The sequence below is a fragment of the Colius striatus genome, chromosome 15, assembly GCF_028858725.1.
Source record: "Colius striatus isolate bColStr4 chromosome 15, bColStr4.1.hap1, whole genome shotgun sequence".
NCBI classification, from domain to species: Eukaryota; Metazoa; Chordata; class Aves; order Coliiformes; family Coliidae; genus Colius; species Colius striatus.
This window is the reverse complement of record NC_084773.1, coordinates 1,452,927-1,475,413: the sequence shown is the minus strand read 5'-3', so window position 1 is coordinate 1,475,413 and position 22,487 is coordinate 1,452,927. Positions and strand designations below refer to the sequence as shown.

Genomic DNA, 22,487 nt, shown 5'->3' with positions numbered 1-22,487 from the left:
GAATTAGAAATTGTGGAGTCCTGTCAAGCCTGAACTTAAACAAAGCCAGCAACGTTTTACCCTCCTAAAAACATCTAACAAGAACTCATTTTGTACACCTACTTCTTGTTATTCTGATGTTTACATCCATTTCTTTGATCTTTTTTGCTGAGGCCAAGCCAGTGCTGAATCTAGACATAGATCACCTTGTCAGAGTTATGAGCTAGGAATACTGATTCAAACAAAGAAAAAACAAAAAGGAATCCTTCTGAGGATCTTTGTAATGGAGACAGGGGGCAAATCCCCATGTCTAGAGAGAAGTGTTGCTTCACAGTGCCTTGTTCCCTTCCCTAGCCCTGTCAACATCAGAGCATGGTCTGTCATTCCCACATTTTGATGCTCCGTCAGTGCTGTTCTGGAGAACCAAGATGTGATCTGGCTTCTGACAGAGGGACTTTTTGCTCTTGTTTAAGACAGTTTAAGTTGGAAGGAGATCACTATCTTTGATTTGTATTTTTGCATTTTAGAATTCTCTGACAGCAGTAACCTTTGAAAGTCTGCCAGGCTCCCTTACATGAAAAAGAACCTCCAAAATCCAATCAGTTTGTGTCTCTGCATTCATGTCCACATTTATGCACTGTGCTTGTGTCATTCACGTGCAGACACGTAAGGCAGATTGAGTTATCTCTGTTAACCCATATCCTGCTCCCAGACACAGAACAAAGTCTACTTGCATGCCCATTGTACAGCACTGCAATGTTTCTGTAGTTCTCAATTCTACCTAACAGATTAAAGGAGCTGGTAAAAGCTTGCTGAGAACAGAATCGATACACATAGGTTTGACAGAAGAGTGGAAACTGAGGCTGAAACGTCTGCATGAAACCACAGGCAACAGGTTCACGTGGGCTGCATAACGTTTTGCCATTTCAAAGTGATTTAATCTTCCCTGTGAGCTCACTCAGGTTTAATAAAATATTATCAACATGAATCAAAATCAGAAGAAATATTACAGCAACTGAGCATGACTTGAATTAAAGGTTGTATTTCCAGTGATAAAAAGATCTCCTGGATTATTTGCAGGTTGAGCAGTAGAAGGCAAATTTTGTCCAAAAGCAACAATGACAGCTTTTGTGGGCATGCAACTGTTATCCTCTTTAGGCAAAAAGCAATCTGATGGTCTTAATTCCCCCTTACCTCCACTTTTTCAAACATAATTCTTCTGCAACATCAATAACATTCGGGTTTCTGCTGCACCAAGAGTTGCTGCTGTCACATTAATGGTACACCGGTTTATTGTGCCAGTAAAATATGAACTGTCACTTGCAATAGTTTACACACAGGGCAGGAAAAGCCAATACCAAAGTAACTATTATTATGGTTGAGTATTCATCAAAAACAGACCTGAAAGCAGGAAGAAAAACAAACCAAATCACATGTGAAATTTATAAATGAAACATACAGAAGGGAAGGATCAAAACTGCTGAAATAATTGCAAAATGCAAAAAGAAGTTGAAAGACAGCAGCTGGCCTATGTAACTCAACTATTCTTCTCTTCTTCCAGAAGCCAGGGAAATCAATGAAATATCATCCTTGGTCCTGTATCTGCACTTGCTAATTAGAACAACATTGCCTCATGCTCCAAAGCTCGACTCTCTCTACTGCTATGTGAGAATTCTGATTACAATTAAGTTTTTTTAACTTAACTACAAACACAATACTGAAATAAACATTGGAGAAAAAAACTGTTATAAAATACTCGTTAAAATGTCCCCCCAAAATCAATGTATTGTTTATTTGTGGAATGCTTGTAATTGTTTTTTAAGGGAGTCATAAAAATTCCTCACTCCCCAGGAGACCATTCATGAGGGCAATGAATTTCCACAGGATCTGATTTTTTTTATACAAGTCAAGAGAAATATTTTTGGATATAAATTTTAAGAAATGTTCTTAAAGTAATAGTTTTATTCCTTAAAATTAGCAAAGATTTGCCTACAATGTAAACAATGAAAACAACTCTCCCAAACCAAACACAAGCCTTGCAACCTAAATACAATACCCATTGTCTGCACTTCCCTATTTCCATGAAGAACATCTGACTTTCATTTTACATTAGAACAGTCTGCTGAAATTACTAATATACCAGGATTTCATTTAACTGCAAAACTTGAGCTATGTTCTGATCAGTGCTCCACAACGGAGAAATCACATTCCAACTGTGGAAATAACAATTAGAAGCTGTTAAAACCCGAGTTGAAATAAGTTTTGATGATCTCAGAGTAAACAGTAGTTCTCATCTGAAAAAACCCACATAAAACTCAGACCACTGGCAGCTTTTGTCGCTGCTTAGCCAGGGAAAATTTGGCTAGTGACTTGCTATCTTTGTAATTCCAAGAACTTCCGCTATTTTTCTGTGAAGAGATAATAGCTAGACTTAAAATATGCTTCAGTTCATGGTTAGAACCATAATGGCAAGCTTCTCTCTGCTCCTTCACTTGGCTTATTCTGTTCACTATATAAAGATGTTGAGAGACCCGAGTTGAACATGTAAACAGGCAGAAGGGGTCCCTTCTTTTTTGTTTGTGTGTGTAAACATATAAGGGAATGGTTGGGAATGTCAACATGCTCCAGTTTGTGTCAGAAGAACAAAACATGTGACCTAGGAGGCCAACAGTAGTTCTAATACATGACTCCATCAGTGCAGTGTAACAGACTTAGTCCAGCTTTTGTGACCAGCTCTTTTCATAGACTTCTGATGAAACAGGAGCCTTATTTGGGAGAAACACACAATATCAAACAACTTAAATATCCTCCAATAAAAAGCCCCAATGCAAAATCTTGACAGAAAATGTATGGGCCAGAAACAGGACTGACTCATGTCTGAAATCACTGCTAGTGAGAGCAGGCATCTCTTTTTAACAATGCATATATAACATTTAATAAATAAGGAAAAAAGACAGAGGTTGCTCTGCACCTAAGGCAGTAAGTACCATTCTGTGGCTCATTTTAATTTTCCTTAGGAACCCAAACCATCACATTAGACCAAATGCCAGTCTCAGGGAGGGAAAAGTAGATAAAGTAAAAAACAAAAAAGAGAAAGGATGCTTTTTCTATGCACATGTTAGTAATTAAAATGTGACTTTTGATGTTAACTGCCAAATCTAGGAAGTAACAGCACTTGTCAGCAGATGTATATTAGAATAATACTCTAGGCACAAACTGCCCCACAGGTGAGGAAGGCTGCTGACAAGGGGCAATGCACTGAGAGGATACTTCCCCAAAACGACTGTAAAGCTACACCTGATACTTAACAGTCGAGAAAAACAGGTACTGTCAATTTCTTATTGCTCAACAGGAATAAAACTACTGAAAGATACACATTTGTACAAGAGGAATGGAGAAATCAACCAGATTACTAAATTGATGTTATAGGTAAAAGGATAAGCAATGAAGCAAGGCAATTGAGATGCCAGAAAACGTCTCACAGAGTAACTAAAGAAAACCAATGAAATACTAATGCAGTGCCTGATCCCAATCTTAAGGATCAGTCTTTATAAAGACCAAGTTTAAATATTTAAAAACAAATCAAAAGAAATTTGAATATAAACCTGTTAACTGCTTCACAATTACTACTAATGTAATACATTCCCACCCTGACCGTTGTTACTAAATATATGAAGGAAAAGATGGTTATCAGGAGAGTCAACTTGGATTCACCAAGGGGAAATCCTGCTTGACCAACCTGATGCCTTCTATGAGTGCATAACCAGGTGGCTAGATGAGAAGAGAGCAGCAGATGTCATCAACCTTGACTTTAGCAAGGCTTTTGACACTGTCTCCCATCACATCCTCATCAGAAAGCTCAGGCAGTGTGGCTTGGATGAGTGGATGGTGAGGTGGATGGAGAGCTGGCTGAATGACAGAGCCCAGAGGGTGGGGATCAATGGCACAGAGTTGAGTTGGAGGCCTGTGGCCAGTGGAGTTCTGGGTCCAGTCTTGTTCAACATCTTCATCAATGACCTGGATGAGGGAACAGAATGACCCTCAGCAAGTTTGCTGATGGCACCAAACTGGGAGGACTGGCTGATTCCCCAGAGGCTGTGCTGCCACTCAGTGGGATCTTGGCCGGAGAGAGGAACCTCATGAGGTTCAACAAGGACAAGTGCAGAGTCCTGCATCTGGGAAGGAACAACCCTCTGAACCAGGACAGGCTGGGGGTGACCTGCTGGAGAGCAGCTCTGCAGGAGACAGACCTGTGTGCTGGTTGATAACTGAACATGAGCCAGCAATGTGCCCTTGTGGCCAAGAAGGCCAATGGCATCCTGGGGGCATCAAGAAGAGTGTTGGCAGCAGGTCGAGGGAGACTCTTCCTCACCTCTCCTCTGCCCTAGTGAGGCCTCATCTGGAGTCCTGTGTCCAGTTCTGGGCTCCCCAGCTCCAGAAGGACAGGGAACTATTGGAGAGAGGCCAATGCACGGCCATCAAGATGATCAGGGGACTGGAGCATCTTCCTTGTGAGGAAAGGACCTTGGGCTGTTTAGTCTGGAGGAGACTGAGGAGAGATCTCATTAATATTTAAAAATATCTAGATGGTGGGTGTCAGGAGGTTGGGGCAGCACTTTTTTCTGTTGTATCCAGTGACAGGACTAGAGGTGATGGGAAGAAGCTGGAAGACAAAAAGTTCCATTTAAACAGCTCCTTCTCAGGAGGTTTTAAAGACCCGCCTGGACACGTTCCTGTGTGACCTGATCTAGGTGGGACCTGCTTCTGCAGGGGGGTTGCACTGGATGATCTCTAGAGGTCCCTTCCAACCCCCACCATTCTATGATTCTATGATTGAAATTGCCAAGTATCTATTGAAAAGGAAAGCATCTCCAAGCATAAATAGAATAAAAGCCACATTGCTTACTAACCCAGACTGCTGTGAAAAGAAAAAAGAGATGGAAGAAAAACTCTGATTTAATTCCTTTTAAAAAAACCCACAACAATCTGCTCAGGAAAAGTGCAAGAAAGAACCATTTATCAACAGGATATTCCTATGGTATCTTGCTAGAAAACCCAAGGCCATTATTGAAAAGTAAATTGTTTAGAAGCATACCTGTATCAATTTACCACTACTATTACAGTGAAATAATACAAATTTACCAGGAATTTGGAACTGTTTACTTAGACAGTTCACCATTAAATTATATGAAGTAAGTTTGTAAAGCTGAAAGCTAAAAAATTATCGTTGTTATTTCAAATTATGTAGATGCACAAGTAAACCAAAACACATAGATGACATTCAAAGTGTAAACATTCAAAGCTAAGGGAAACAAGTGTGAATCAAACAGGAGAGAAAAACTGTTGTAATGCAGTTAAACACAAAGTGAACTACAGATCAGACTGAGTAAGTGAAAGAGAGCAGAACTTCATCCCTGAAATGACAGGAATTATGTATCTTGGAAAACTACATGAGTATTGACAAACTTTTTAAAGTGATGGGAATGGAAGGTTTAAATTAAAATCTGTTGCAGCAGGACTGGAGCATTTTATAGTGAACTGGAAAAACACAATAGAAGGATGAGATGTTTTGAATGCTTGACAGAAAACACTTGTGGCCCATGAATGAAACAGTTCCATCTCCCAGCAACAACAAAAATGTCACAGCAAAAGGGAAACCAGGAAAGACTTTATAAAAACAGAAAAGCAGTTGTGGCTTTCACAGTAACAACATTTGTGACAATATCAACATAAGCACAACGGAGAGAATAAGAGCTGTGTTCATGCAAATAACTTTCAAAATACCTTTGGGTGGGATACAGTGAGAAAAATTAGCTGAAAGCTTGCAAGACAAGCTGAATTCCAGCTATTGTTTCTGTGGACTAAAAGATTTTTCCCAATTGCCACTAACATGTAATTTTGGTAGGAGACCATTTCCATTCTTCCCTTCCTCCTCCCATCTCTAATGACACACACAAAGAATGGACTGTTAGCATTTCATGATTTTGATTTTGTGATGCCCTGTAGAGCATGGAACAAGACATTAAAAGTCAATGTATTCCAAAGTGACTTGGAACGTAGGTCTTGCAAGTCAGCATGCAACACTTCAGGCCAGGAAACACTTTGCACATGGGTGGCTCTGCAGACACTCCTTAACCTTCTAAATGGCATTTCAATCTCTAGGCCAATCAGGTGGGCTGGTTTGTTTTTTAAACAGTGCTTATACGGTTGGGACAGATCCTCCTCTGTGCTTCCCTGTGTACTTACATTTAGTGTGAGCAGAAATGCCACACTGCACTGATGTGTCTGAAATGTATCACACTACAGTGTAGGAGAGTGCTGAAAAAAGCAGTCAGTGGGGCAGTTTGTGACAGAAACCACATCTGACTTTTCATTACTTAAAAAAAATAACCCAAATAGCATACTGTTAACAAGAGTTAGTGCATTACTTTCAAGTACTCTGGTATATGTTAAGCATGACACCGTAAGGAACTACAATATGCACCTGGATTCTTTTTTACTCTCCGTCTTTGCTGTATCTACCCAAGGATTCACTCCTCAGCGTAAGAGCTGAACTTCAAAAGGTATGAAAGACAACACGTGAAAAATTAGAGATTTTAACCTGCAGGGAGAACAGTTTATTAATGCTGAAAGCATGATTTAGTAACCAGACACTATTTGAAGAGGGGGGAAAAAAAGCCCCACCTGACCATGGAATAGTTAGATGAGGAATCTACTTCGGTGTTTGATGTAGTTTTGTACCAAATACAAAGTTAAAAAGACTGGGAAAGAACTTTTTCAATTTACTGAAATCCAGTCTCATACTGGATTTTATCCAGGTCTACACCTCAAAAGCAAAAGGGACTTAGTCATATTTTTACATAACTAAACTCACAAGTCACACTACAGAGGGAGAGTCAAATGACACTCAAGAACAATTTCTGCCATTACACATATTTTTTTATAGTATTGCTTGTAAGAAATAAATGTTGTAAGACTATTTCAACCTTCAAAGGCTTTCATCACTGCTTATTGGTCATACTAACACATTCCTGCACATAATACTAACTCTGCATCATGGTAACAAGAGCAAATGATGACTGCTCAGCTAATTCTAACAACATAATAAAAATTTTACAATTAAACAGCTCTTAATAATTATTTGGAAACATCTTTCCAGTACTACAGACTTCATATAATGAAATGGAATGCAGCTGTCTAGAAAAAGTTACTGGATGTCACACATCTCTGAGCTGAATTAACAAAGCAATGCTCAAATACAGTCAATTTTATACAGCTGAGATTAATGGGATGATCAAATTGATGTGATATGTATTCACTGAACTCTTAATTCACATTAAAAAAGAGACCTTGAAGCAGCCCAGCACGTCAGTGTAACAGTGCTGTTACAAATTTATATTTCATCATCCCTTCTAACTACACTTACCATGACCAAATTTTGGACATGCTGCAGAAAAAAAGCCAAATTGAAGTCCTTTGTTTCTAAAGCCGTATTTTTCTACTTCCTCTTTCCCTGAGGCTTGCAGTCTTTTGTTCTTCTAAACTCCTCTATGCCTCTCAAACTCAGGACATTTAAAACTAACTCATTCGGCTCACCTAGCATTTCAACAAGCTCCTGGCTGCTTTCAAACTATGACAGTTGTCAACCCTTTGGTCCCTAGGACAGCACAGCTCAGATTTCTGATGGTAGTCAAATTCTTGTCTTGCTTTGACACACATGATCAGTGCACTGGCATTGCTTTCATTCATCCTCATGCTTCCTCCTTGCATCTTTGTAGATACTGACTGCACTCATCACTTTTTGTCTTCAAGATCCAGACCACAGACACCTCCTTCAAAAACACAAAGGACCATTTCCTCTCCCACATCCACACGGACAAGAAGTCATTTAAGAAACATGCTTAAATTGACGTCTCGATCGTGTCAATTCTGATAGACATCACTCCAGTTAAACACAGTTTCATTTCTCTGTGCAAATGCTCGATTTATTACTTTCTGTAAATTATCTGGCAATTTGGAGACTTCAAGAACACTACAATTAAACTCATCACGCGCTCAGCGCCAGTTAAAAGCTGTCAAACCTGCTGATTCATTTCAGCAGCATTTATCGTGCTTCATTAATTTCAGATCTAAATGTTTTCAACAAAATAATGAAGTTACATTTAACTCAAAGCAGCAGCACCTATAAATCCTTCAAGCCTTTGGCAACTTCTGTAATCCAAAGTAACCACGTTTCCTTGTAGAACAAGTCTTGTGCTGTCTGTAATAGCATAGCTCTACAGTAACTGCAGTCCTAATGTTATAGCTCTCTTGCATGCCTGAAGTATCAATCAGATGCCATATTTAAATAGGAAATGATAGTACTCTTGATGCACTTCCTGAAACAGATGTGTTAATCAGACACATTCTCCCCTGACTGAAGTTGGTTTGATATTGGAGTCAAGCATCGCAGCTTTCTGCTTATTACTTTACTCTTAGGATGAGGTAATAAACTTTTCTAAACTAGCAGTCAGTTCCATAAGCAATTTTCTCTGCCACAAGTTCTTTCCTTTTTGCTTTTAAAGAGAAAAGAGTAAAGAAAAATCTCCCTTTACAATCAAAACGAAGGCTAGCAGATTTTACAGGCTAGACTTGGGAACTTCATTCTCCTTTGAAAGCAAAAGGCTCAACATGTTCACAATATTCATCTTCGACTTCAAAATCTCTTTATGAAAACAACATTTTTCTCTTTCATAACTGAGCTTAAAACCTATCAGATTTCCAAAAAAACTGTTTTATAGTATTGTCCTGAAAGCTCACACAGCACCCTCCACCTGTTATTAATTATGAGATAAGGATGTTAATAATGCTACATTATAAAAAGTAGGGTTTTTAATGACCAAGTTTGCTTGAGTTTACTCTCATTTAGGGGAAAAATCATGTTTGTGATCTGTACATCTCAATTTAACTAAAAATGTATTTAACAGCAAGTATTGCTTTCTCTTCCCCAAACCTCCCACAACCATCTCTAGCTTCCACTGCATGAAAGGAAAATTCATAGTCAGCTCCGTGAACTTTATCAACACGTTTCAGCTATAACTAAGATTTTACTTTGTTGAGTAATCCAAATATAATCTACAAGTATAAATCTAGGTATTAAACAAGATGGAATTACATATTACACGCATTAAACAATTAGATCCAAAATCTAAACTCTAGATTAAAAGCAGAAAGGAGAAATACAAAAAGAAATCAGCCCCAAGCAACACAAACCCTCTAATTCCAAGAGTGATAGGGTTTAACAGTATTTCATTACTCATCTGAATGCGTGAGCTTGTGTTTTATAGTTTGGACTCAATTCAAAGACTGCCCCCAGTTAATCCACACCTCTCTTTGGGGAACCAAAGACAGCTGGAGAGGATGATAACCATATCAATATCCATGTGTGCTGCTGTCACGAAGGCGTGCTAGCACAGTTGGACAAACCCACAGACTATATATAATTCAGTAGAGAGTTCTCTCACAGGGGCTTGCCTATTCCATTGTGCCATCAGAAAAAATGTCAAGTATTGTCAAAGCAGCAAGAAAGATTACAGCTGTGGTTGTTCTTTAGAATACTACCATGACTGCCTATAAGGATAAAGTTAAAATAGACTGCCCAGCAGTCATTCATATATGAAAGCTGTAACAGATGCCCTTTAATTCTTTATCCGAATGAACCTCAGTCACTTAGCTTCCACAGTTCTGTTTAGTATTTCTTACAGTATGACAGACTCAAGCAAAGAGGATTCTTTTGGAGGCTGGGAATAACATCTTATTTTGCATTTGACCCTTCCTTTTTCATTACCTTTTAAAATTCTAGTAAGAATGAAAATCAAGGCTCGATTTCATGACCGTCTGTCTCTGAAAACAGCTACGAGATATCAGAATTTATTAGACAGAAAACTATTGCCTGTGGAGAAAGAGATTAAAGTAGTTTCAGTGACTGATATACACTACCAGCCAACTCTATTCTTTCAAAACTGTGAGCACAGTAATGGTAGGTAGAGCCCTACAGTGAAGTGTTACCACTATTTTGGTATGCACCATGTGTGGCAGAGGCAGATCCAGAGATTAGTATGTATAAATCACTCAACTAGGAAGAAAAAAAGTCTATACAACTGCCAGCTAAGACAACTAATATGAAATGCATGTTTTTACAAGGGCTATTCAAAGAAATAGTATTTGTGGGAAGAATGAGTCATAGGACAGCAAACTTCATATACTGCAGTTACTCAAAGTGAGAAGACAAAGGGAATTAGAGCACTTTTTTAAAAATAACCAAGAAAAATCAGTAAAACCAGCTGGTGCACTGTAATAATGTTAAATAGCTTTGTTATGCCTTCATATTCTCTTCCAGCAGTAGTTTTCTCTTTTTCTTTGTAACTTGCATTTTGGGTTTGCTGTTGTTGGCACACTGTCCCAGTAGACACTAGATAAATAAATTTTCAACAACACAAACCCTTTTAAAACTGTATCTCTTAACCCCTATTCCCTTGAGAAGTTGGAAAGTAATTACTTAATTCTTTACAGGTTTACTTGTGGATCCCTTCTTTACTTCTGGGACTTTTTACTTTAGCTATAGCCAAATAAACAAGCATCTCGGTTATCTCCATCTAAAACAGTTTGTATCTTGTCCTTAACTATGTATTGTTGTAGTTATTGATTAACCTATTGATTCAGCCCTACACAACTTGCAGGGGATCAAATTCATTGTCAGATATGCTTGAGTCAGTACTTATAAATTACAGAAGTGGATTTCATGTATAGTAAGCACTTAAACAGAACCCATGTTTGAAGGTTACAAAGAACTAGTGTGCTTGCACATACAGAATATTTCTCCAAAATGATTTCTATAATGTCACTGCTTTAAGTTCATTCCAAATAGACTACTTTTATTATGTTTACTTTTGTGATTTAACTGGAACAGAGTCAATTAACTTCTTGCCTTAATTTGCTATGAAACAGTCATGTGCTATTAAATAATAATTTGGCAACATTTTACACTTCAATAATAAGGTAACACCTGCATGCATACCTGTCTACACAGAGATTTCAGCATGACTGCTATGCACGCTCTTCCAGTCCCCTGAGCTCACAGTGGGACAGAAACATGCATTGATTGGCACATGGTGCTTCAACAGAGGGCAAAATTACATATATCACAGAATCTCAAGGGTTGGAAGGGACCTCGAAAGTCCAAACCCCTTCCATAGCAGGACCACCTAGAGTAGGTCACAGAAGTTAAGGCATATTTTCAATAATTTTATTGTATGAAAACTATCAGAGTCTGATTTCATTTCATTTCCATGCCTTACACAATCACGGTTTTATTTCTTTTACCTTTCAAGAATTTCTTTAACTGGGCACATACATGCATGCTGCTGGAACAGACTTGTGTGCTCCCCTGTTCCCTGTGATTTTGAGAAGTGATTTCTCCAGTCTCACCTTTTAGAGTTGGTAATACTCGTTCCTTCTCCAGCCTCTGGAACCTGGTAACCTGTGTATTTTGATTGCTGTATTTGTTTAAAAAGCAGACACTAAAGACAAGCAACACTAAAGACAGGCAACTCACAAAGTCACTGAGTTAGAAAGGATGTCTGGAATGCATCCTGCTCAACATCCCTGCTCAGGTAAGGTCACCTACAGCACATTGGACCATGCCTGGACAGCTTTTGAGTATCTCTGAAGATGAGCAGTTCACAATCCACCCAGGCAACCTCCCAATCTAATGTTTCATGTAGGTAACCATGTCCTATTGAAAACCAACAACTACATGTGAAATTTGATTGTCATTCCCTGTGTTCTCACAGAGTGCCAAAATTAACAACAAGGTCTAAGGACTTGCATTTGGTCTTCCTGCCTTCAAAGTGCTAATGAGTTGAGAAAATTAAGGACAAAGTTAGTAATATTTGCTACATATATACTCTTATTCATGTTTTAGCCATGATTTTGACTTCATACTAAGTTTTGCTGCTCAACCTAACTTTTTTGGAAGAGTATGTTAGATTTCAAGATCTAGCTTTTTCCCTTTATCAAAGCCAATCACATTTACCTAGTAAAACTGCATTATTTTAAGGTTGCTGTATAACAATTCCATGACTTTAAAAATGATCATCACACGTGTAGAATGAGAAAAGATTTCCTGTATATGAAAATAACATAAACTCAGTAACTCAAAAGCTGCTCTTACTATTATTATATTATTCCAGTGTCCTAGACTCAATATTTAAAGAATGCAACAACTCATTGCTAATTTGAAGGATGTTAATCAATGCCTACAGTGTTTTGTAGGGGTTTTTTAAGGTTGAGAAAGCAAAAAGCCAGAAACTCATCCTAAAACTTGATGTTACATTCTCCAAACTTAGAAACGAAACCTTCTTCTCTGGGCAGAATTTTTATTGCATGCAAAACACCATAGACTTCTTTGATTTCTCTTCATGAGGTCAGACACAACTTTCATTTACAGATGACTTTCCATCAGTTTGCCCTTAAATCAATTAAGAGAAGTCGCTGCTAAGGAAAAATTATCACTGAAGTGATAAGATAAGCAATCCTTATCTTCTCAGGTACAAACAGGCTAATCTTGGAAACAAATTAGGGTTTTAGCTATGAAACTGGTCATTAACTTTTATCACTCCAAAGCTATCAGGTGGTCTCTCCAGGACTCCAGCCAATTCCACAAAAACAAGTATGTTGCATAGCAGATTTCAGTTAGAAGCCAAGTTATGATGTGCACAAGAAAAAGATTTTGTAAAAAAGAAAATTCAGGAGAACCTGAACTTGAGTAAGGCAAAGAAATTTCAGCCCTTTGTAGAGATGTTCATTAAAATGTAAATACCAGGAAAACATTCAGAGCCTAACAGAAAGAAAACTCAGGTCAGTAAGAGCTAGGTTACTACTAATTTAAAAGGCTATTCAAATTTGCATCTTTTATAATTCTCTGCAGAATTTATGTCAACTTTAGCCAACAATATTTGCATTACAGTAGTCATACAGATGTAAATCTTTAAACAATCATGTCGGTAAAATTATTCCATCCTTCTTAAAAAAAGAAACCCAAAGACATCGTGAAAATTTAAGTTGAGAAGTAGTTTACAAAGGCTTTTCTAGATGACATTTCCATATAGAAATAGATCTTAACGTTGATGTTTTGTTATAAAATTGTGGTGCCTAATTTCTTCTGATTGTCATGTGAATGTGAATTGGCAATCACTAGCATGAAAGAGAAATCATGCTGAATCTGCATGACTTTTCAACAACTCTTCACACTGTAATAAATTTCATTTATTACCAGTTACTAGTTCCACCTATATTTACAGGAAAATCAGTAGTGCACAGAGTTGGAAAAAGCACTCCTACTGTTTGTACAGAAAGGTCTTATAGTCAAGATTACATGTTGACAATAATATCATGCCTTAAGAGAAATTTGAGAGACGTTTCCAGAGGAAATACAGATGTCAGAAGAATGCAAACACAGTCAATAATTAAATACTCTTGTGGACAACATTTAATGGTCTACAAGATGAACAGAGAACATTAAAAACTGAGGGGGATGGAGTGTATTCATACATAATACAGTAACTCAATTAACATTCAAACATTCAACAGTTTAGTGAATGCAGAGGCAGACTTGCCTCAAGAAATTCATAGCACCTTTGGGTAAGGCTACAACAGTATGTGTTTATTGAAATCTGCATCTGGTAGTAATTTGTTCAGCAGCAAGTTTTTTTCTTTTTTTACTCATAAGACCTACAGGGGCCCATATACTCTGCAACTGTTTGCCTGCACTAAGATGCACACTGTACAATTTATATTCTTAATTATAAAACAAAGTTTATCAACATGTTTGTCTGTGTTGTGTAATTTCTTATTCTTCACATGAGAATAATAGAATGCATCTTGAACAGTCCATTCTTCATTGTAACAAAATATATTAGAATGGCAGAGATGTAATCCCTAAATTATTTTACTCCACTCTACTGAAGATTTTTCCTTTAGAGAAAATGAGTCAACATAGTTAGAAAATGTTTCTAGAAGAGAATTACTTCCCTCTGGCTCCCCACCCCCTCCCAATTAAGAAAAAAGAAAAGAGAATGTAGGTTATAATCCTAATTTGCCAAACATTGTTTTAATGATGATACAGCTCATTCAAAATTGTGGCCTAGCCCAAAAGACAGTTCTGTTTTTACAAAGCCTCCTCTGGAAAAACTGGCTAGTTATTTTGGAATATGCTTTGGAAAAACTTTTGTCCTCACCACCTATCTAATCCCAAATTCCACAAGGAAGGAAAACTGATTAGGGCAAGGGTAAAGAACAACTCAGCCTCCTGGGAAAGGAAAGACAAGAGGCTGAAAGGCCTATACCGAGAGGATCACAGTTTTGGCTCCAGATACACACTTGTTGCTTTCTCAGTATTCATAAACTTCATCGGTTCTTCCTTACTGACTGTACTACTTCAGGAATTATGAACATTATTTTTCCTGTTACTCACACTGATACAGTTCTTCTGGGCTTTCTTACAGCAAGACACCAAGAATTAGGTTAGCAGAAAAACAGAGTTCAAATACACAGCAATATTTTAAGAGTGTTTAGTCGTTGCAGGATGTGATATGCTTAGACGCACCTGACAGTTGTCTGAATCGTAAATGTAAGGGAATTTTAAGCAGCTTCTGTCTTATTACTTTTTAATTTATGGGCATAAAAAAATGCCCTATTACAGTAACACTAATATTTGGAGCATAAGGCAAAGAAGCTGAGAGCATCTGGACACATTAAGACAGTCTTTCTTCAGCAACAGGATCACACTCGTGATAATTCTCCTCTTGTTTATCACATACCAATAATTAGTGCTGCAGTTACAGACAACATCAGATCCCAATCACAGTTAAACAATCACTTTTTAATGACAGAACCATAAAATGAACATTTAATCAGTGTATATTATCAAAATGTCAGAAAGTCATTCTCCAGAAGTTTAGGCCAGGGAGTTTGGAACGTAATTACCACGAGATTCAGAGTTCTGTGACAAGGTTTTTATTTTTCTATAGATGTTATTGTTACTGTCTATGCTAAATCATGTGACTTCAGTGGCATTTCATGTCATCAAATCTTATCAGCATTACAGTCAGGTCTTGCTTGTTCACCTTGCAAAGTAGGCAAGGATGGCAACCAGGGACTACTTGTATTTTTGGAAATGGAACACTGAAGGACTATGCATGGTACACTCTGTACACTTCTATCATCTTGCTGTTGCCTAAACCCTTGGAGCCCAAATTCATCCAAAATTCCTCTTATTATTACAGCATTCAGGAGAGAAATATATGGTATCTTGATTTAACACAACAGGAATGCGAGGATTCGACAACAGCACTGTTCAAAGGCCATTTGACCCAGCTAGAATATTCCAGGCAGATGCAGAAGGATAACAAAGGCAGGTGATGGGAAGATAGATTTGAGTGAACATTTAAATAAAAAGATCCCAAAATCTGTGGAGCATTTTCTATGTCAAGGCAGCTGAACAGTTCAATATCAGGTCAATATAAATAAATACAAATAGTGTGGAATAATATTGAGAAATTACAATGGGTATAATGTCTGCATACATCGGGGTACTCTTCTCTACACACGTAGTAATGAAAGAGTGACAGTGTAAGAGGTAGATTTGCAGACTATTATTCTTACTATTACTGTCTGTTACCACATTTTTGACATTCTTTTCCCCTGCTATGAACTTTGATCTTGTATTAAATATAGAACTCATGAGCAGCACTCTTTTTAACTTCTTAGCGCCAAACTGCTGCAATCTGACTGCTGAAGTGCAGAGCTGTGAACACAGAGAGGTTATTGTACCTAAAGACAGGAAGATTTGCTATTGAATCTATCACAGGCTTAAAGTTACCAGTGGCTCTTATTAGCCAGGTAAGTACTTCACATCACTAACACATGGTTAGTGTCGTAAAGTACAGACTACAAGCCAAAACCATTTGGATCCAATTGTAAAGGAAGATTTTAGAATCTCAGTGTGTAACTCCCCACAAATTTCAAGCTGTGAGACTCCTAAAAATTAGGCCAGAACTTATAGGAAAGGCATGTGCACAATTCCACTGTTTTAAAGTGACGTACCCATTCGGTGATTCTGTATCAGTTTTTAAGACATGTCTGTCCAGCACTGGTTTACCTTAAAACTCTGGATAATCATCAGGGAGAAAAGAGGAAAAGCACTCGGAAAAACTCTTATTTCTATGAGCAGCTTACTTGAATTTTTAACTCCTTTGATCACCTTTCTTTACCTTTAGATTACATAGGATTACATTTTGTACCTGGATTAGTAGATTCTTGTGTCTATGTCTACTGATGGAGCAGCCAAAACACTCAATATAACACTCAACACTTACCTAGACACAAGGCAAGAGAGAAACATGGAAAATTGCATCAAGACACTATGTGATAGAGACATGCAGCATTTTAGTCTCAGGCAAGTGTCTCAGGACACTTTTTTCTGGTGCCCAGTGACAGGATGAGGGGTAACAGACAAAAGCTGGAACACAAAAAGTTCCACTTAAACACAAGGAAAAACTTCTTTGGTGTTGAGGTGAGGGAGCCCTGGCCCAGGCTGCCCAGGGAGGGTGCGGAGGCTCCTTCTTGAAGCCTTTTTGGAACCTGCTTTAGCAGGGGGTTGAGCTGGATTAGCTCTAGAGGTCCCTTCCAACCCCTAACATTGTATGATTCTAAATATCAGAGGGTGGGAATGCTTCTTGGAGATATAGTTTATCCTTTCTTACACAAGGAAAAAATGCACTTACTGTTCAAAGCAGGAAAAAAACCAGATAGGGAACATTTAACATGGTGATAGTGTTGTGCTGCATTTGCACATGCTTCATGCTTTCTCTCTAGTTAAGTCCAAGAAAACACTATTTTTCTGGCCTCCTCTATGACATCTGGCAGCCATGTCTTCACTACTTCCTCATTAACTGCATATTGAATGTTGTTAATCATTTTTACGAATCCTGCACAGACTTCGAATCGCTGAAGTTCTCGGAGCCATAAGAGGGTACACCTAGATTGTGGAGATGCTTTAGAAGTACCAAATCCCTACTCATTACATTAGCCATTTCAGTCACAGAAGTGACTTGTAACTTCACTTTGTAATGTCAGACACTGGCAAAGAAATGCAAGAATACTGAGCCTGTTCAGTCATATAAAATGCTAATTCACAGTGATGGATGCCTAACTGTGAATACTGGGGGTATGTCTCTGTCTTAAGGAACATGAGAGTTAAAAAAGTAATTAAGTGTTTTAAGTTCCTTAGAGGCTTGATTAGTTTCTGAAGACATGAATTAATCCTTTTTTCAGATTTTAGAGCTTCAGTACAGCAATTCACTTCAAACTTTTGGGTGCTATGTTCATTTATGAACTAACCTGAGGTGCTGTTATTGCTAAGACAGAAAACATCAGAAAGCACAAGACACTTTGAGCTCTCTTGGTAGAGAATGTCTGATTTTGACCAGTACTGACCTCCACTGATCAATACTTGTTTACAAAGAGCACAAACAATCTTGTGTTATTATCTAAACAAGCCAGTTCTCAAAAGTTGCACAGATATGATGGAGAACTTAGACTAAACAGCAATGCTACAGCAGTTTCACAGCACCTGGAAAGGTGTTATAGCACTGAGGCTGATTTCTTATATAGCTGGCTATTTGTACATAGTTTTTCCCTCACATAAAAAACGAGGAGTTGTTTCTTCATAACAGTACTTTCATTTTATAACTAAACAGGATTTACAGTGAAATTTTATGGAGAGAAAGATTTAAACCCTATCAGTGTTTTGGCACTATGACAGCAATTCAGTTTAATGATATTATTCCATTTATTTCAGTGGTTTTAGTCTAAATTTTTTCCATACATTAGAAAGTTCAAACAAAAAAAAAAACCAGCTTGAAATCCTCTCCCTTTATCCCCAAGTATTCATTCTTACCTTTGAATTTGCAGAGTTTCATTTAATTTGACTATGAACTATAGTGTAATAAATCTATCAATCTATACAGCTAATCTGTACCATATTTTATTGAAGGATGTCAGCATCTTGTGAATAAAAATGTGCAAGTAAAGATACTTTGCTATTTCATGTTCTCGAGAGCAGGTCACATAGGATGTTTATGATTTATTCATTTGAAGTGATGTGGGTGTCATTTCTATAGCTGTCCTCACTTTTAAAACCTCTCTTTGGAATTCAAGTATTAACGAGGGTCTGACTGATTAAAATATGTTCACAACCATAACACTCCAAGCTCTGGTCTTAAAGGACTCTCAGCTCAGAAGACTTGCAACTTCTCATCCTTGAGATCTTCCTCAAAGCACTCCTGTGACATGGTACACTCAAAGAAAACTTCCCATTCTGTATAATCCTATAATCAACTGTCCTGTGCCCTTCTTTCCCTTTGCTTCAGCTATCTAAAATGCCTGTATGTGGCCCTCACCCTGTCCTAATGAGAGGAACACGTATTTATTCAAATATATCACAAAACACGAGTACTTGTGCACATTGGTTGCTGATGTAAGCCCTGGCAAGGCCATTTGAGTATTATTAATACTAATAACTGAAGTTATCAGTAAAGTTTTTAGGGAAAAGTGGGAGAGTATGTTTTGGAACAAAACAGAGGAAACAACTTCACAGATATTGCTAAGTTCTTCAAAGAGCAGCATAAGGTATTAACACAAAGACTATTCTTGGGCATGTTCAAAGGCTACAAATCTCAACTGGAACTGTTTTGTGTTGATGTATCAATTACCTCCCCTTGCCAAAAGTTCAACAGCAGAAATATCATTGATTCAGTGGAAACTTATGTGAAGGACAGACTTACTAAATCTATTTTAGGCATGTAATAGCAAAGCATAATAACCAGCATGCTTTGGAAGCTTACATGCATTTTAAACCCCACTGTAACAGAGACTCATTTCTCACTTGGACTGGGTTCAACAGGATTTTTGTTTTTGCAGAAAAAAATTCACCACTATTTGAAGAAAAATGATGACACTAACAGGCAGCATGAGAAAACTCAGGAAGAAAAATAACAACCTACCTCCAGGAAGAAAACAGATTAATCTCTTAATCTCTTAAGAAGGAGATTCCAGGGCAGGCCTGAATCTGTCAACATGAATTTATCCTGAAAGGTACTAGATTAAAAACATGAAGGAAAACAAAAAAGCTCACAGACATGGAAAAGTCTCCAACATTAATTTTGGTGTTCCCATCAGTAGTGGGTTTTTTGGAGGAAATTTTCATAACATCACAATTCATTCCTGAATACTATTTGGCTAAAAAGAAAGTTAAGCTTCAGAACTTAATCCTACATCTTGTTGAAGTTGATTTTTTTGCTGGATTTCGTGTCTCTTTGGCTATTCATATGTTACTATTCAGCATCAAATATGTAGCACAAGATAATGCAGAATCAGAAGCAAACAGGATATTTTTAATAGCAAAGCACATTGGAAATTCCAAATTTTCTTCCAGGTTTGATCAAACACAAAGTTCACTTTTCATACCAGCTGCTTATGACACAGCTAAGCTCTGTTCCCCAAGAAATAGGTGAACAAATGGTCAGACACAAACCTCAAGTAAGTGCAGAATCAGAATAAAAAGGGATTTGCTACATTTTCTCCTGTTCAAAGAGCTCAACGGATTTTACCAGCGTGATTTGTTTTTAATGAATCCTCCCCTTCTGTAGGATAAGAGTTCTAATCTGCATTGTTTGGGATACAGTAAACCAGCACAGCAAGGGGATTTTGGAAATACCAAATAAGCTTCATTCACCAAGCACAAGAACTCATCATAGAAACTTACAAATGCTACAGATCCCATCGTAAAGGCAAACAATTTGAAGCACAAAATGACTAAAGTAAAATAACACATCATGACCTGCTGGCTCCAATGTCTGATCTTTATATAATCCCATTCAGAAATATGAACTCAGGTCCAGATCTGATGTTTTCCAAAATTCTTCATGACCTTGTAAGAGTTCTACCACTCCCTGTTCTACCACTTGTGTTTCAGTCAGTTACAAAAGTCAGCAAAAAGAATTATTTATGTTATTTTATGGTTTTCTTTCACAGAAAATCCTTCATCTTTCACTTTTTTTTTCTGAAAGCAGAAAATATAGTAAAGCTGCCTCAAGCATCCAAGTCATTTAGGACTTGAAATCCAAAGAAAGAAAATACAAATATGCTTGGGTTGTACTATGAACAGAGAGAAAGCAATTTTCTATACTTCTGTAAATGGATATAGTGGAAAAGGTCTTGTATGAAAGTTCAACTACACATACTACAGTGAATTTGTGCAAAAATTTATCTGTACCAATATTATCACTCCTTTATCAATAACTTTAAATACAGGAGCACTTACACATGTTCATGTAAGGATTACTTTGGTTATTTTGCTTATTTGGGTCTTGAAAAACAGTGTTGGTTGTTTCTGAAGAAAAAGGGCAACAATAAAATGGGTATCTTAATGAAGTAAGTTTCTTAGACAATCTTACCAATGAGAATGGTTCTTCCAACATTATGCAATCATCTTGACTGTGGGTTTTATTGTGTTCATTTTTCACTTCCAGAAGCGTGCCACGTCAGTAAAAATTAACCTTTGACACAGAGTAGTTGAGTGCATATCAGGAAATCTGTAATCCTAGACTAGATTAAACATGAAGAGCTTTCCACACCAGCAAAACACAATGCACTTCACAGGTTTAAGTCTGGTGTACGTGGCAAACAAACCAGCTGGTTTTAGAGATGCACTGTGATATGCAACCATCGTTGGGCAGCCCAGCCAAGTTCTGAACTGGAATACATTCACTTAGTTGCTTTCTGTCTCCAAATCAACGTCTCCAGTTTCTGATTTATAACTCAAGAGATGCATAGGTTTTCTCTATTTTAAGTCTGGCTATTAAAGTCAACTACATACTGAACAAGTATCAAGTTAAAAAGTTTAGGTTAGGTGTTAGGAGACAAAGTGATCTGGAAAACAGAAATGAGTTTGAGTAGCTCCCAAAGTGAACTGTATCCAATGGAAACAAGGTCTAAGTGCTGATGTGGGAGTTTCTCACAGCTTCTATTGGCTTTCAAAGCCATGTGTGTCATGGGAGTCTATTGCTGAAGCTGTATATAAATATCTAGCTGGTATATATAAAAAAAAACCAACCCAACAAAAGAAATGTTCCACAGAATCTAAATTAAAGCCAGATGCTGAAAAAGTAGATGCCTGACATTTACTGTCATTTCAAGACCGAATAGAAACAATTGTTTACTGAATAAACTATCATGCTAAGGAAGTCATGTAGAACATTTCTCATTTCCTGATGCACCTCATTTTAAAGGAATTGATGCTCTACTGACTAAACCCCTTGCAGTTAGTATGAAATTTGAACCACAAATGAAATCTGTATTACAATTCCTGTTCGAGTTGCACATTTAATTAAGATTATATATTCTTATCAGTCAATTAAAAACATAAGGTAAAGCATGTCAAGATGGAATTAACGCTTAGGTCAACAGCACAGGAATAGGACATTGAACAATGCAAGTTGAAAAGATGTTCAGTAGGTGAAAAGTCTTCCATATCTTACTGAAAATGGTATCACTAGCATCCAGGCAAATGCAGCCTGTGCTAAGTGCGTAGGGAGGGAAGGTATTCATGGAAACTTCATGCCATGCATAAACATGCATTTAACGTAGCCAGACTCCTACAGAACATGCATGACTTATCCAGAATCTCTATTCAGCAATTCAAACCTTGGAAGCAACTTAAAAAAACATTAGTTCAGTATTTAACTCGTTAAAGCACTTCCATACACCCAGGTAAGCATCTGATAGGTGCATTTGAAAAAGAATACGGTTAAGTGTGTGATTTAACACAATATGCTGAAGCTCAAGGCTACCATGATAAAACTTCCAGTTCCTCTGACCACACCAAAACATTCTGAGCAAAACATTCAATACACACTCCTAATGAATGGCATTTTAAGAGCAATTCTTTTAAAGAAAGAACATCATAGAGTAGTTTCCCTATCAGATGCATATTCACTAGCCTAATATCAGTGATTTTATATACAGAATGACGACACCACAGCAATAAACTGGATGATATGTAACTTCACAAGTCTATTTTCTTTACAGTGGAGCAAGGCCACACTGGTCAAATTTTACTAGCTAGGAAGAAAGCAAAATCTTCAGTTGCTAGAAGCCATTTTTATGATCTCCAAACCCAACAATCACCTGCAAAATCTCTTTGAAGAATCTGAGTGTAGAAAGCAAGTAACATCTCAACAGAACAATCAAATATAATCTGTTTATCAAAACAGGCCATTGTGCTGGTTTTAGCTGGCATAATTTTCTTCCCAGTAGCTGGTATGGGGCTGTGGTTTGGATTTGTGCCGAGAACAGTGTTGACAATAGAGGGATGTTCTCTTTACTGCTGAGTAGTGATTACACAGGGT

The 22,487-nt window shown here is 37.5% G+C and overlaps 1 protein-coding gene across 1 annotated transcript in view; it reads right to left on the bottom strand.

The window, feature by feature from the left end:
* ATG7 (autophagy related 7) overlaps positions 1-22,487 on the bottom strand; it is a 106,245-nt gene that overhangs the window by 38,900 nt on the left and 44,858 nt on the right. The gene's annotated exons all lie outside the window — the stretch shown is intronic.